The 12,998-nt window shown below is 40.9% G+C and overlaps 1 pseudogene; it reads left to right on the top strand.

Moving 5' to 3' along the window:
• LOC139756964 (uncharacterized) overlaps nucleotides 1-11,894 on the top strand; it is a 139,556-nt pseudogene extending 127,662 nt beyond the window's left edge.
• The last annotated feature ends 1,104 nt before the right edge of the window (nucleotides 11,895-12,998 follow it).

The raw sequence follows: 12,998 nt of genomic DNA, 5'->3' as shown, positions 1-12,998 counted from the left end.
GGAGGATGGATGTGCTGGAAATGAGATGTTTGAGGACAATGTGTGGTGTGAGGTGGTTTGATCGAGTAAGTAACGTAAGGGTAAGAGAGATGTGTGGAAATAAAAAGAGCGTGGTTGAGAGAGCAGAAGAGGGTGTTTTGAAATGGTTTGGGCACATGGAGAGAATGAGTGAGGAAAGATTGACCAAGAGGATATATGTGTCGGAGGTGGAGGGAACGAGGAGAAGAGGGAGACCAAATTGGAGGTGGAAAGATGGAGTGAAAAAGATTTTGTGTGATCGGGGCCTGAACATGCAGGAGGGTGAAAGGAGGGCAAGGAATAGAGTGAATTGGAGCGATGTGGTATACAGGGGTTGACGTGCTGTCAGTGGATTGAATCAAGGCATGTGAAGCGTCTGGGGTAAACCATGGAAAGCTGTGTAGGTATGTATATTTGCGTGTGTGGACGTGTGTATGTACGTGTGTATGGGGGTTGGGCCATTTCTTTCGTCTGTTTCCTCGCGCTACCTCGCAAACGCGGGAGACAGCGACAAAGTATAAAAAAAAAAAAAAAAAAAAATATATATTTATATATATATATATATATATATATATATATATACATATATATATATATATATATATATATATATATATATATATATATATATATATATATATATATATATATATATTATCCCTGGGGATAGGGGAGAAAGAATACTTCCCACGTATTCCCTGCGTGTCGTAGAAGGCGACTAAAAGGGGAGGGAGCGGGTGGCTGGAAATCCTCCCCTCTCGTTTTTTTCAGTTTTCCAAAAGAAGGAACAGAGAAGGGGGCCAGGTGAGGATACTCCCTCAAAGTCCCAGTCCTCTGTTCTTATCGCTACCTCGCTAACGCGGGAAATGGCGAATAGTACGAAAGAAAGAAAAAAAAAAAAAAAAAAAAATATATATATATATATATATATATATATATATATATATATATATATATATATATATATATATATATATATATATATATATATATATATATATATATATATCCCTGGGGATAGGGGATTAAGAATACTTCCCACGTATTCACTGTGTGTCGTAGAAGGCGACTAAAAGGGGAGGGAGCGGGGGTCTGGAAATCCTCCCCTCTCGTTTCTTTTTTTAATTTTCCAAAAGGAGGAACAGAGGGGGGCCAGGTGAGGATATCCCACAAAGGCCCAGTCCTCTGTTCTTAACGCTACCTCGCTAGCGCGGGAAATGGCGAGTAGTTTAAAAGAAAGAAAAGATTATACATATATAATGTATATAAATATATATATATATATATATATATATATATATATATATATATATATATATATATATATATATATATATATATATATATATATATATATATATATATACATATATATATATATGTATATATTATATATATATATATATATATATATATATATATATATATATATATATATATATATATATATATATATATATATATATATATATATATTTATATATATATATATATAATAATAATAATAATAATAATAATATATTTATATATTTATTCATTTATTTATTTTGCTTTGTCGCTGTCTCCCGCGTTAGCGAGGTAGCGCAAGGAAACAGACGATAGAATGACCCAACCCGCCCATATACGCATGTATATACATACACGTCCAGACACGCAAATATACATACCTATACATCTCAATGTACACATATATATACACACACAGACATATACATATATACACATGTACATAATTCATACTGTCTGCCTTTATTTGTTCCTATCGCCACCTCGCCTCACATGAAATAACAACCCCCTCCCCCGTCATGTGTGCGAGGTAGCGCTAGGAAAAGACACTAAAGGCCCCATTCGTTCGCACTCAGTGTCTAGCTGTCATGTAATGATGTACCGAAACCACAGCTCCCTTTCCACATCCAGGCCCCACACAACTTTCCATGGTTTACCCCAGACGCATCACATACCCTGGTTCAATCCATTGACAGCACGTCGACCCCGGTATACCAGATTGCTCCAATTCACTCTATTCCTTGCACGCCTTTCACCCTCCTGCATGTTCAGGCCCCGATCAATCAAATTTTTTTTCACTCCATCTTCCCATCTAAAATTTGGTCTCCCACTTCTCCTCGTTCCCTCCACCTCTGACACATATATCCTCTTTCTCAATCTTTCCTCACTCATTCTCTCCATGTGACAAAACCATTTCAAAACACCCTCTTCTGCTCTCTCAACCAAACTCTTCTTATTTCCACACATCTCTCTTTCCCTTACACTACTTACTCGATCAAACCACCTCACACCACATATTGTCCTCAAACATTTCATTTCCAGCACATCCACCCTCCTGCGCACAACTCTATCCATAGCCCACACCTCGCAACCATACAACATTGTTGGAACCACTATTACTTCAAACATACCCAATTTTGCTTTCCGAGATAATGTTCTCGACTTCCAAACATTCTTCAAGGCTCCTAGAATTTTCGCCCCCTACCCCACCCTATGATTCACTTTCGCTTCCATGGTTCCATCCGCTGCCAGATCCACTCCCAGATATCTAAAACACTTTACTTCCTCCAGTTTTTCTCCATTCAAACTTACCTCCCAATTGACTTGACCCTCAACCCTACTGTACCTAATAACCTTGCTCTTATTCACATTTGTTCTTAACTTTCTTCTTTCACACACTTTACCAAACTCAGTCACCAGCTTCTGCAGTTTCTTACATGAATCAGTCACCAGCGCTGTATCATCAGCGAACAAAAACTGACTCACTTTCCAAGCTCTCTCATCTACAACAGACTTCATACTTGCCCCTCTTTCCAAAACTCTTGCATTCACCTCCCTAACAACCCCATCCATAAACAAATTAAACAACCATGGAGACATCACACACCCCTGCCGCAAACCTACATTCACTGAGAACCAATCACTTTCCTCTCTTCCTACACGTACACATGCCTTACATCCTCGATAAAAACTTTTCACTGCTTCTAACAACTTGCCTCCCACACCATATATTCTTAAAACCTTCCACAGAGTATCTCTATCAATTCTATCATAGGCCTTCTCCAGATCCATAAATGCTACATACAAATCCATTTGTTTTTCTAAGTATTTCTCACATACATTCTTCAAAGCAAACACCTGATCCACACATCCTCTACCACTTCTGAAACCACACTGCTCTTCCCCAATCTGATGCTCTGTACATGCCTTCACCCTCTCAATCAATACCCTCCCATATAATTTACCAGGAATACTCAACAAACTTATACCTCTGTAATTTGAGCACTCACTCTTATCCATTTCGCCTTTGTACAAGAGCGCTATGCAAGCATTCCGCCAATCCTCAGGCACCTCACCATGAATCATACATACATTAAATAACCTTACCAACCAGTCAACAATACAGTCACCCCCTTTTTTTATAAATTCCACTGCAATACCATCCAAACCTGCTGCCTTGCCGGCTTTCATCTTCCGTAAAGCTTTTACTACCTCTTCTCTATTTACCAAATCATTTTCCCTAACCCTATCACTTTGCACACCACTTCGACCAAAACACCCTATATCTGCCACTCTATCATCAAACACATTCAACAAACCTTCAAAATATTCACTCCATCTCCTTCTCACATCACCGCTATATGTTATCACCTCCCCATTTGCCCCCTTCACTGAAGTTCCCATTTACTCACTTGTCTTACGCGCTTTATTTACCTCCTTCCAAAACATCTTTTTATTCTCCCTGAAATTTAATGATACTCTCTCACCCCAACTGTCATTTGCCCTCTTTTTCACCTCTTGCACCTTTCTTTTGACCTCCTGCCTCTTTCTTTTATACCTCTCCCACTCATTTGCATTTTTTCCCTGCAAAAATCGTCCAAATGCCTCTCTCTTCTCTTTCACTAATAATCTTACTTCTTCATCCCACCACTCACTACCTTTTCTAATCAACCCACCTCCCACGCTTCTCATGCCACAAGCATCTTTTGCGCAAGCCATCACTGCTTCCCTAAATACATCCCATTCCTCCCCCACTCCCCTTACCTCCTTTGTTCTCACCTTTTTCCATTCTGTACTCAGTCTCTGCTGGTACTTCCTCACACAAGTCTCCTTCCCAAGCTCACCTACTCTCACCACTCTCTTCACCCCAACATTCTCTCTTCTTTTCTGAAAACCCCCACAAATCTTCACCTTCGCCTCCACAAGATAATGATCAGACATCCCTCCAGTTGCACCTCTCAGCACATTAACATCCAAAAGTCTCTCTTTCGTGCGTGTATCAATTAACACGTAATCCAATTATCACGTAATCTCTCCTACTTACATACGTATACTTATGTATATCTCGCTTTTCAAACCAGGTATTCCCAATCACCAGTCCTTTTTCAGCACATAAATCTACAAGCTCTTCACCATTTCCATTTACAACAGTGAACACTCCATGTATACCAATTATTCCCTCAACTGCCACATTACTCACCTTTGCATTCAAATCACCCATCACTATAACCCGGTCTTGTGCATCAAAACCACTAACACACTCATTCAGCTGCTCCAAAACACTTGCCTCTCATGATCTCTCTTTTCATGCCCAGGTGCATATACACCAATAATCACCCATCTCTCTCCATCCACTTTCAGTTTTACCCATATCAATCTAGAATTTACTTTCTTGCACTCTATCACATACTCCCACTACTCCTGATTCAGGAGTAGTGCTACTCCTTCCCTTGCTCTTGTCCTCTCACTAACCCCTGACTTTACTCCCAAGACATTCCCAAACCACTCTTCACCTTTACCCTTGAGCTTCGTTTCACTCAGAGCCAAAACATCCAGGTTCCTTTCCTCAAACATACTACTTATCTCTCCTTTTTTCTCATCTTGTTTGCATCCACAAACATTTAGACTCCCCAATCTGAGCCTTCGAGGAGGATGAGCACTCCTCGCGTGACTCCTTCTTCTGTTTCCCCTTTTAGAAAGTTAAAATACAAGGAGCGGAGGGTTTCTGGCCCCCCGCTCCCGTCCCCTTTAGTCCCCTTTACGACACGTGAGGAATGCGTGGGAAGTATTCTTTCTCTCCTATCCCCTATATATGTAGGAAGAGAGGAAAGTGATTGGTTCTCAGTGAATGTAGGTTTGCGGCAGGGGTGTGTGATGTCTCCATGGTTGTTTAATTTGTTTATGGATGGGGTTGTTAGGGAGATGAATGCAAGAGTTTTGGAAAGAGGGGCAAGTATGAAGTCTGTTGGGGATGAGAGAGCTTGGGAAGTGAGTCAGTTGTTGTTCGCTGATGATACAGCGCTGGTGGCTGATTCATGTGAGAAACTGCAGAAGCTGGTGACTGAGTTTGGTAAGGTGTGTGGAAGAAGAAAGTTAAGAGTAAATGTGAATAAGAGCAAGGTTATTAGGTACAGTAGGGTTGAGGGTCAAGTCAATTGGGAGGTGAGTTTGAATGGAGAAAAACTGGAGGAAGTGAAGTGTTTTAGATATCTGGGAGTGGATCTGGCAGCGGATGGAACCATGGAAGCGGAAGTGGATCATAGGGTGGGGGAGGGGGCGAAAATTCTGGGAGCCTTGAAGAATGTGTGGAAGTCGAGAACATTATCTCGGAAAGCAAAAATGGGTATGTTTGAAGGAATAGTGGTTCCAACAATGTTGTATGGTTGCGAGGCGTGGGCTATGGATGGAGTTGTGCGCAGGAGGATGGATGTGCTGGAAATGAGATGTTTGAGGACAATGTGTGGTGTGAGGTGGTTTGATCGAGTAAGTAACGTAAGGGTAAGAGAGATGTGTGGAAATAAAAAGAGCGTGGTTGAGAGAGCAGAAGAGGGTGTTTTGAAATGGTTTGGGCACATGGAGAGAATGAGTGAGGAAAGATTGACCAAGAGGATATATGTGTCGGAGGTGAAGGGAACGAGGAGAAGAGGGAGACCAAATTGGAGGTGGAAAGATGGAGTGAAAAAGATTTTGTGTGATCGGGGCCTGAACATGCAGGAGGGTGAAAGGAGGGCAAGGAATAGAGTGAATTGGAGCGATGTGGTATATCGGGGTTGACGTGCTGTCAGTGGATTGAATCGGGGCATGTGAAGCGTCTGGGGTAAACCATGGAAAGCTGTGTAGGTATGTATATTTGCGTGTGTGGACGTATGTATGTACATGTGTATGGGGGTGGGTTGGGCCATTTCTTTCGTCTGTTTCCTTGCGCTACCTCGCAAACGCGGGAGACAGGGACAAAGCAAAGAAAAAAAAAAAATATATATATATATATATATTGCGGAAGATGAAAGCCGGCAAGGCAGCAGGTTTGGATGGTATTGCAGTGGAATTTATTAAAAAAGGGGGTGACTGTATTGTTGACTGGTTGGTAAGGTTATTTAATGTATGTATGACTCATGGTGAGGTGCCTGAGGATTGGCGGAATGCTTGCATAGTGCCATTGTACAAAGGCAAAGGGGATAAGAGTGAGTGCTCAAATTACAGAGGTATAAGTTTGTTGAGTATTCCTGGTAAATTATATGGGAGGGTATTGATTGAGAGGGTGAAGGCATGTACAGAGCATCAGATTGGGGAAGAGCAGTGTGGTTTCAGAAGTGGTAGAGGATGTGTGGATCAGGTGTTTGCTTTGAAGAATGTATGTGAGAAATACTTAGAAAAGCAAATGGATTTGTATGTAGCATTTATGGATCTGGAGAAGGCATATGATAGAGTTGATAGAGATGCTCTGTGGAAGGTATTAAGAATATATGGTGTGGGAGGCAAGTTGTTAGAAGCAGTGAAAAGTTTTTATCGAGGATGTAAGGCATGTGTACGTGTAGGAAGAGAGGAAAGTGATTGGTTCTCAGTGAATGTAGGTTTGCGGCAGGGGTGTGTGATGTCTCCATGGTTGTTTAATTTGTTTATGGATGGGGTTGTTAGGGAGGTAAATGCAAGAGTTTTGGAAAGAGGGGCAAGTATGAAGTCTGTTGGGGATGAGAGAGCTTGGGAAGTGAGTCAGTTGTTGTTCGCTGATGATACAGCGCTGGTGGCTGATTCATGTGAGAAACTGCAGAAGCTGGTGACGGAGTTTGGTAAAGTGTGTGGAAGAAGAAAGTTAAGAGTAAATGTCAATAAGAGCAAGGTTATTCGGTACAGTAGGGTTGAGGGTCAAGTCAATTGGGAGGTGAGTTTGAATGGTGAGAGGCTGGAGGAAGTGAAGTGTTTTAGATATCTGGGAGTGGATCTGTCAGCGGATGGAACCATGGAAGCGGAAGTGGATCATAGGGTGGGGGAGGGGGCGAAAATTTTGGGAGCCTTGAAAAATGTGTGGAAGTCGAGAACATTATCCCGGAAAGCAAAAATGGGTATGTTTGAAGGAATAGTGGTTCCAACAATGTTGTATGGTTGCGAGGCGTGGGCTATGGATAGAGTTGTGCGCAGGAGGATGGATGTGCTGGAAATGAGATGTTTGAGGACAATGTGTGGTGTGAGGTGGTTTGATCGAGTAAGTAACGTAAGGGTAAGAGGGATGTGTGGAAATAAAAAGAGCGTGGTTGAGAGAGCAGAAGAGGGTGTTTTGAAGTGGTTTGGGCACATGGAGAGAATGAGTGAGGAAAGATTGACCAAGAGGATATATGTGTCGGAGGTGGAGGGAACGAGGAGAAGAGGGAGACCAAATTGGAGGTGGAAAGATGGAGTGAAAAGGATTTTGTGTGATCGGGGCCTGAACATGCAGGAGGGTGAAAGGAGGGCAAGGAATAGAGTGAATTGGAGCGATGTGGTATACAGGGGTTGACGTGCTGTCAGTGGATTGAATCAAGGCATGTGAAGCGTCTGGGGTAAACCATGGAAAGCTGTGTAGGTATGTATATTGCGTGTGTGGACGTGTGTATGTACATGTGTATGGGGGGGGTTGGGCCATTTCTTTCGTCTGTTTCCTTGCGCTACCTCGCAAACGCGGGAGACAGCGACAAAGTATAAAAAAAAAAAAAAAAAATATATATACATATATATATATATATATATATATATATATATATATATATATATATATATATATATTCATTATTTATTACACTTTGTCGCTATCTCCCGCGTCAGCGATGTGGCGCAAGAAAACAGGCGAAAGAATGGCCCAACCCACCCACATACACATGTATATATATACACGTCCACACACAGCACATATACATACCTATACATCTCAACGTATACATATATATACACACAGACATATACATATATACATATGTACGTAATTCATACTGTCTGCCCTTATTCATTCCTGTCGCCATCCCGCCACACAATAAATGTCAACACCCTTCCCCCGCATGTGTGCGAGGTAGCGCTAAGAAAAGGCAGCAAAGGCCACATTCGCTCACACTCCGTCTTTAGCTGTCATGTATAATGCACCGAAACCACAGTTCCCTTCCCACATCCAGGCCCCACAATACTTCCTTGGTTTACCCCAGACGCTTCACATGCCCTAGAGTTCAATCCACTGACGGCACGTCGACCCCGGTATACCACATCGTTCCAATTCACTCTGTTCCTTGCACGCCTTTCACACTCCTGCATATTCAGTCCCCGATCAATCAAAATTTTTTTCACTCCATCTTTCAACCTCCAATTTGGTCTCCCACTTCTCGTTCCCTCCACCTCTGATACATATATCCTCTAGGTCAATCTTTCCTCACTCATTCTCTTCATGTGACCAAACCATTTCAAAACACCCTTTTCTACTCTCTCAACCACACTCTTTCTATTACCACAGATCTCTCTAACCCTATTATTACTTACTCGATCAAACCACTTCACACCACATATTGTCCTCAAACATCTCATTTCCATCACATCCACTCATCACATCCACCAACATTCACTGAGAATTATTCACTTTCCTCTCTTCCTACACGTACACATGCCTTATATCCTCGATAAAAACTTTTCACTGCTTCTAACAACTTACCTCCCACACCAAGTATTCTTAATACCTTCCACAAGTCATCTCTATCAACTCTATCATATGCCTTCTCCAGATCCATAAATGATATGTACAAATCCATTTGCTTTTCTAAGTATTTCTGACATACATTTCTCAAAGCAAGCACCTGGTCCACACATCCTCTACCACTTCTAAATCTACGCTGCTCTTCCCCAATCTGATGCTCTGTACATGCTTTCACCCTCTCAATCAATACCCTCCCATATGATTTCCCAGGAATACTCAACAAACTTAACCATTTGTAATTTGAGCACTCATTCTTATCCCCTTTGCCTTTGTACAATGGCACCATGCAAGCATTCCGCCAGTTCTCAGGCACCACACCATGAATCATACATACATTAAATAACCTTACCAACCAGTCAGCATTACAGTCACCCCTTTTTTTGATAAATTCCACTGCAGTACCATCCAAACCTGCTGCCTTGCCGGCTTTCATCTTCCGCGAAGCTTTTACTACCTCTTCTCTGTTTACCAAATCATTTTCCCTAACCCTCTCACTTTGCACACCACCTCGACCAAAACACCCTATATCTGCCACTCTATCATCAAACACATTCAACAAACCTTCAAAATACTCACTCCATCTCCTTCTCACATCACCACTACTTGTTATCACCTCCCCATTAGCCCCCTTCACTGAAGTTCCCATTTGCTCCCTTATCTTACGCACTTAATTTACCTCCTTCCAGAACATCTTTTTATTCTCCCTAAAATTTAATGATACTTTCTCACCCCAACTCTCGTTTGCCCTCTTTTTCGCCTCTTGTACCTTTCTCTTGACCTCTTGCCTCTTTCTTTTATAAATCTCCCAGTCATTTGCATTATTTCCCTGCAAAAATCGTCCAAATGCCTCTCTCTTCTCTTTCACTAATAATCTTACTTCTTCATCCCACCACTCATTACCCTTCCTAATCTGCCCACCTCCCACGCTTCTCATGCCACACGCATCTTTTGCGCAAGCCATCACTGCTTTCCCAAATACTTTCCCTTTCTCCCCCACTCCCCTTGCGTCCTTTGTTCTCACCTTTTTCCATTCTGTACTCAGTCTCTCCTGGTACTTCCTCACACAAGTCTCCTTACCAAGCTCACTTACTCTCACCACCCTCTTCACCCCAACATTCACTCTTCTTTTCTGAAAACCAATACAAATCTTCACCCTAGCCTCTAGAAGATAATGATCAGACATCCCTCCAGTTGCACCTCTCAGCTCATTAACATCCAAAAGTCTCTCTTTTGCGCTCTTAGCAATTAACACGTAATCCAATAACGCTCTCTGGCCATCTCTCCTACTTACATACATATACTTATGTATATCTCGCTTTTTAAACCAGGTATTCCCAATCACCAGTCCTTTTTCAGCACATAAATCTACAAGCTCTTCACCATTACCATTTAACTCACTGAACGCCCATGTGCACCAATTATTCCCTCAACTTCCACATTACTCACCTTTGCATTCAAATCACCCATCACTATAACCCGGTCTCGTGCATCAAAACTACTAACACAAGAATGAGATAGAAGAGGCAGAACCGTCACTTGATACACAGGGAAGAGACGTACCTAAGACGCCAATGGTAAACAAGCGTCTTAGCTACGTCTCTCCCTTGTATATTAACTGAGTCTTCTATCTCATTCCTGTATCTCCCCTGATGATGTGATCATTATACGAAAGTTGAGATGGGGACTTACGTGTTTTATTTTCCTCGTGGTTCATCACGTACACCACTGCGACCTCTTGCAACAAGTATGTGTATGTATATGTACGTGTATGTGCATGTATTTGTATGTGTGTATTTGAGTGGATGGGTCATTCTTCGTATGTTTCCTGTCGCTACGTCACTAACGCAGGAAACAGCGATCGAGATGATAATACTATTTAGATACATATAGGCAATTAATGACATAGTCTTGATTGTGGCATTCAGTTCCACGTATCGCCTCAGCTAACATAAAAATTAACTAGTTTTTCTCCCAAGATGTTAATGATAAATGTATGTTAATGTTAAATGTATGTTAACGTTAAATGTATGTTAATGTTAAATGTATGTTAATGTTAAATGGCTGATAAAGATCTCACTAGACAGCCAGTAACTACCTGTTGTATCGCTCACTGTACCAAGCACCGTTGACTGTAATCTGTACAGCAGATTACAGTACTAGCTTACCAGACCATTGGTAAGTGTGATCAATATGACATTCTGGTTCTGGAGGTATAGTGGAAGGTACGTAAGTTAGCTCAGTCATGTTTATTGCTTGATGGTAATCAATAATTCATGGAGTTTCTCTCTCTCTACCTCCTTAACAGGTGGTGATCGAGGGGTTCGATATAGAGAAGTTCAGGAAAGCGAATTTGAGGGTGAGTACTGAACAAGTCATTTGTTCTCTCTCTCTCTCTCTCTCTCTCTCTCTCTCTCTCTCTCTCTCTCTCTCTCTCTCTCTCTCTCTCTCTCTCTCTCTCTCTCTCTCTCTCAATATATATATGTATATATATATATATGTATATATATATATATGTATATATATATATATATATATATATATATATATATATATATATATATATATATATATATATATATATATATATATATATATATATATATATATATATATATATATATATATATATATATATATATATATATATATATATATATATACCTAAGGAACATTTGGTTACAATATCATGCCACTTGATGCATAACTCTGAAATATGTATAATATTCATCACTCGATATTGAAGATGTATGACACAGGAGTCACGTCGTACGTAACCCGTTTTCTTCGTGTGTTTCAGGAGTCGGTGTTTGACAGTACAAGTCTTCCCAACACTGTCGGGTATGTTGACCTAACTTAGTACACACAGCAGTACACTAACCTGCATGTACTATAACACACACAGCAGTACACTAACCTGCATGTACTATAACACACATTAGTACACTAACCTGCATGTACTATAACACACATCAGTACACTAACCTGCATGTACTATAACACACACATCAGTACACTAACCTGCATGTACTATAACACACACAGCAGTACACTAACCTGCATGTACTATAACACACACAGCAGTACACTAACCTGCATGTACTATAACACACAGCAGTACACTAACCTGCATGTACTATAACACACACAGCAGTACACTAACCTGCATGTAGTATAACACACAGCAGTACACTAATCTGCATGTACTATAACACACAGCAGTACACTAACCTGAATGTACTATAACACACACAGCAGTGCACTAACCTGCATGTACTATAACACACAAAGCATTAAACTAACCTGCATGTACTATAACACACAAAGCATTAAACTAACCTGCATGGATTATAACACGCACAGCAGTACACTAACCTGCTATACTATAACACACACAGGAGTACACTAACCTGCATGTACTTTAACACACAGCAGTACACTAACCCGCATGTACTATAACACACAAAGTAGTACACGATCCTGAATGTACTATAACACAGAGCAGTACACTAACCTGCATGTACTATAACACACAGCAGTACACTGACCTGAATGTACTATAACGCACACAGCAGTACACTAACCTGCATGTATTATAACACACAAAGTAGTACACAAACCTGCATGTACTATAACACACACAGCAGTACACTAACCTGCATGTGCTATAACACACAAGGTAGTACAGAAATCTTCGTGTATTTTAACACGCATAGCAGCACACTAACCTGCATGTACTATAACACACAGCAGTACACTAACCTGCAAGTACTATAACACACAAAGTAGTACACTAACCTGCATGTACTATAACATTCACAACAGTGCAATAACCTTCATGTACTATAACACACAGCAGTATTTTAACCTCCATGTACTATAACACACACAGAGCAGTACACTAACCTGCATGTACTATAACAAACACACCAGTACACTAACCTGCATGGACTATAACAAGCACGACAGTACACTAACCTGCATGTACTAT

This window comes from Panulirus ornatus, chromosome 24 (genome assembly GCF_036320965.1).
Source record: "Panulirus ornatus isolate Po-2019 chromosome 24, ASM3632096v1, whole genome shotgun sequence".
In the NCBI taxonomy this organism is placed as follows: Eukaryota; Metazoa; Arthropoda; class Malacostraca; order Decapoda; family Palinuridae; genus Panulirus; species Panulirus ornatus.
Note: the sequence above shows the minus strand (reverse complement) of the source record. Positions and strands in the feature narration are given on the sequence as shown.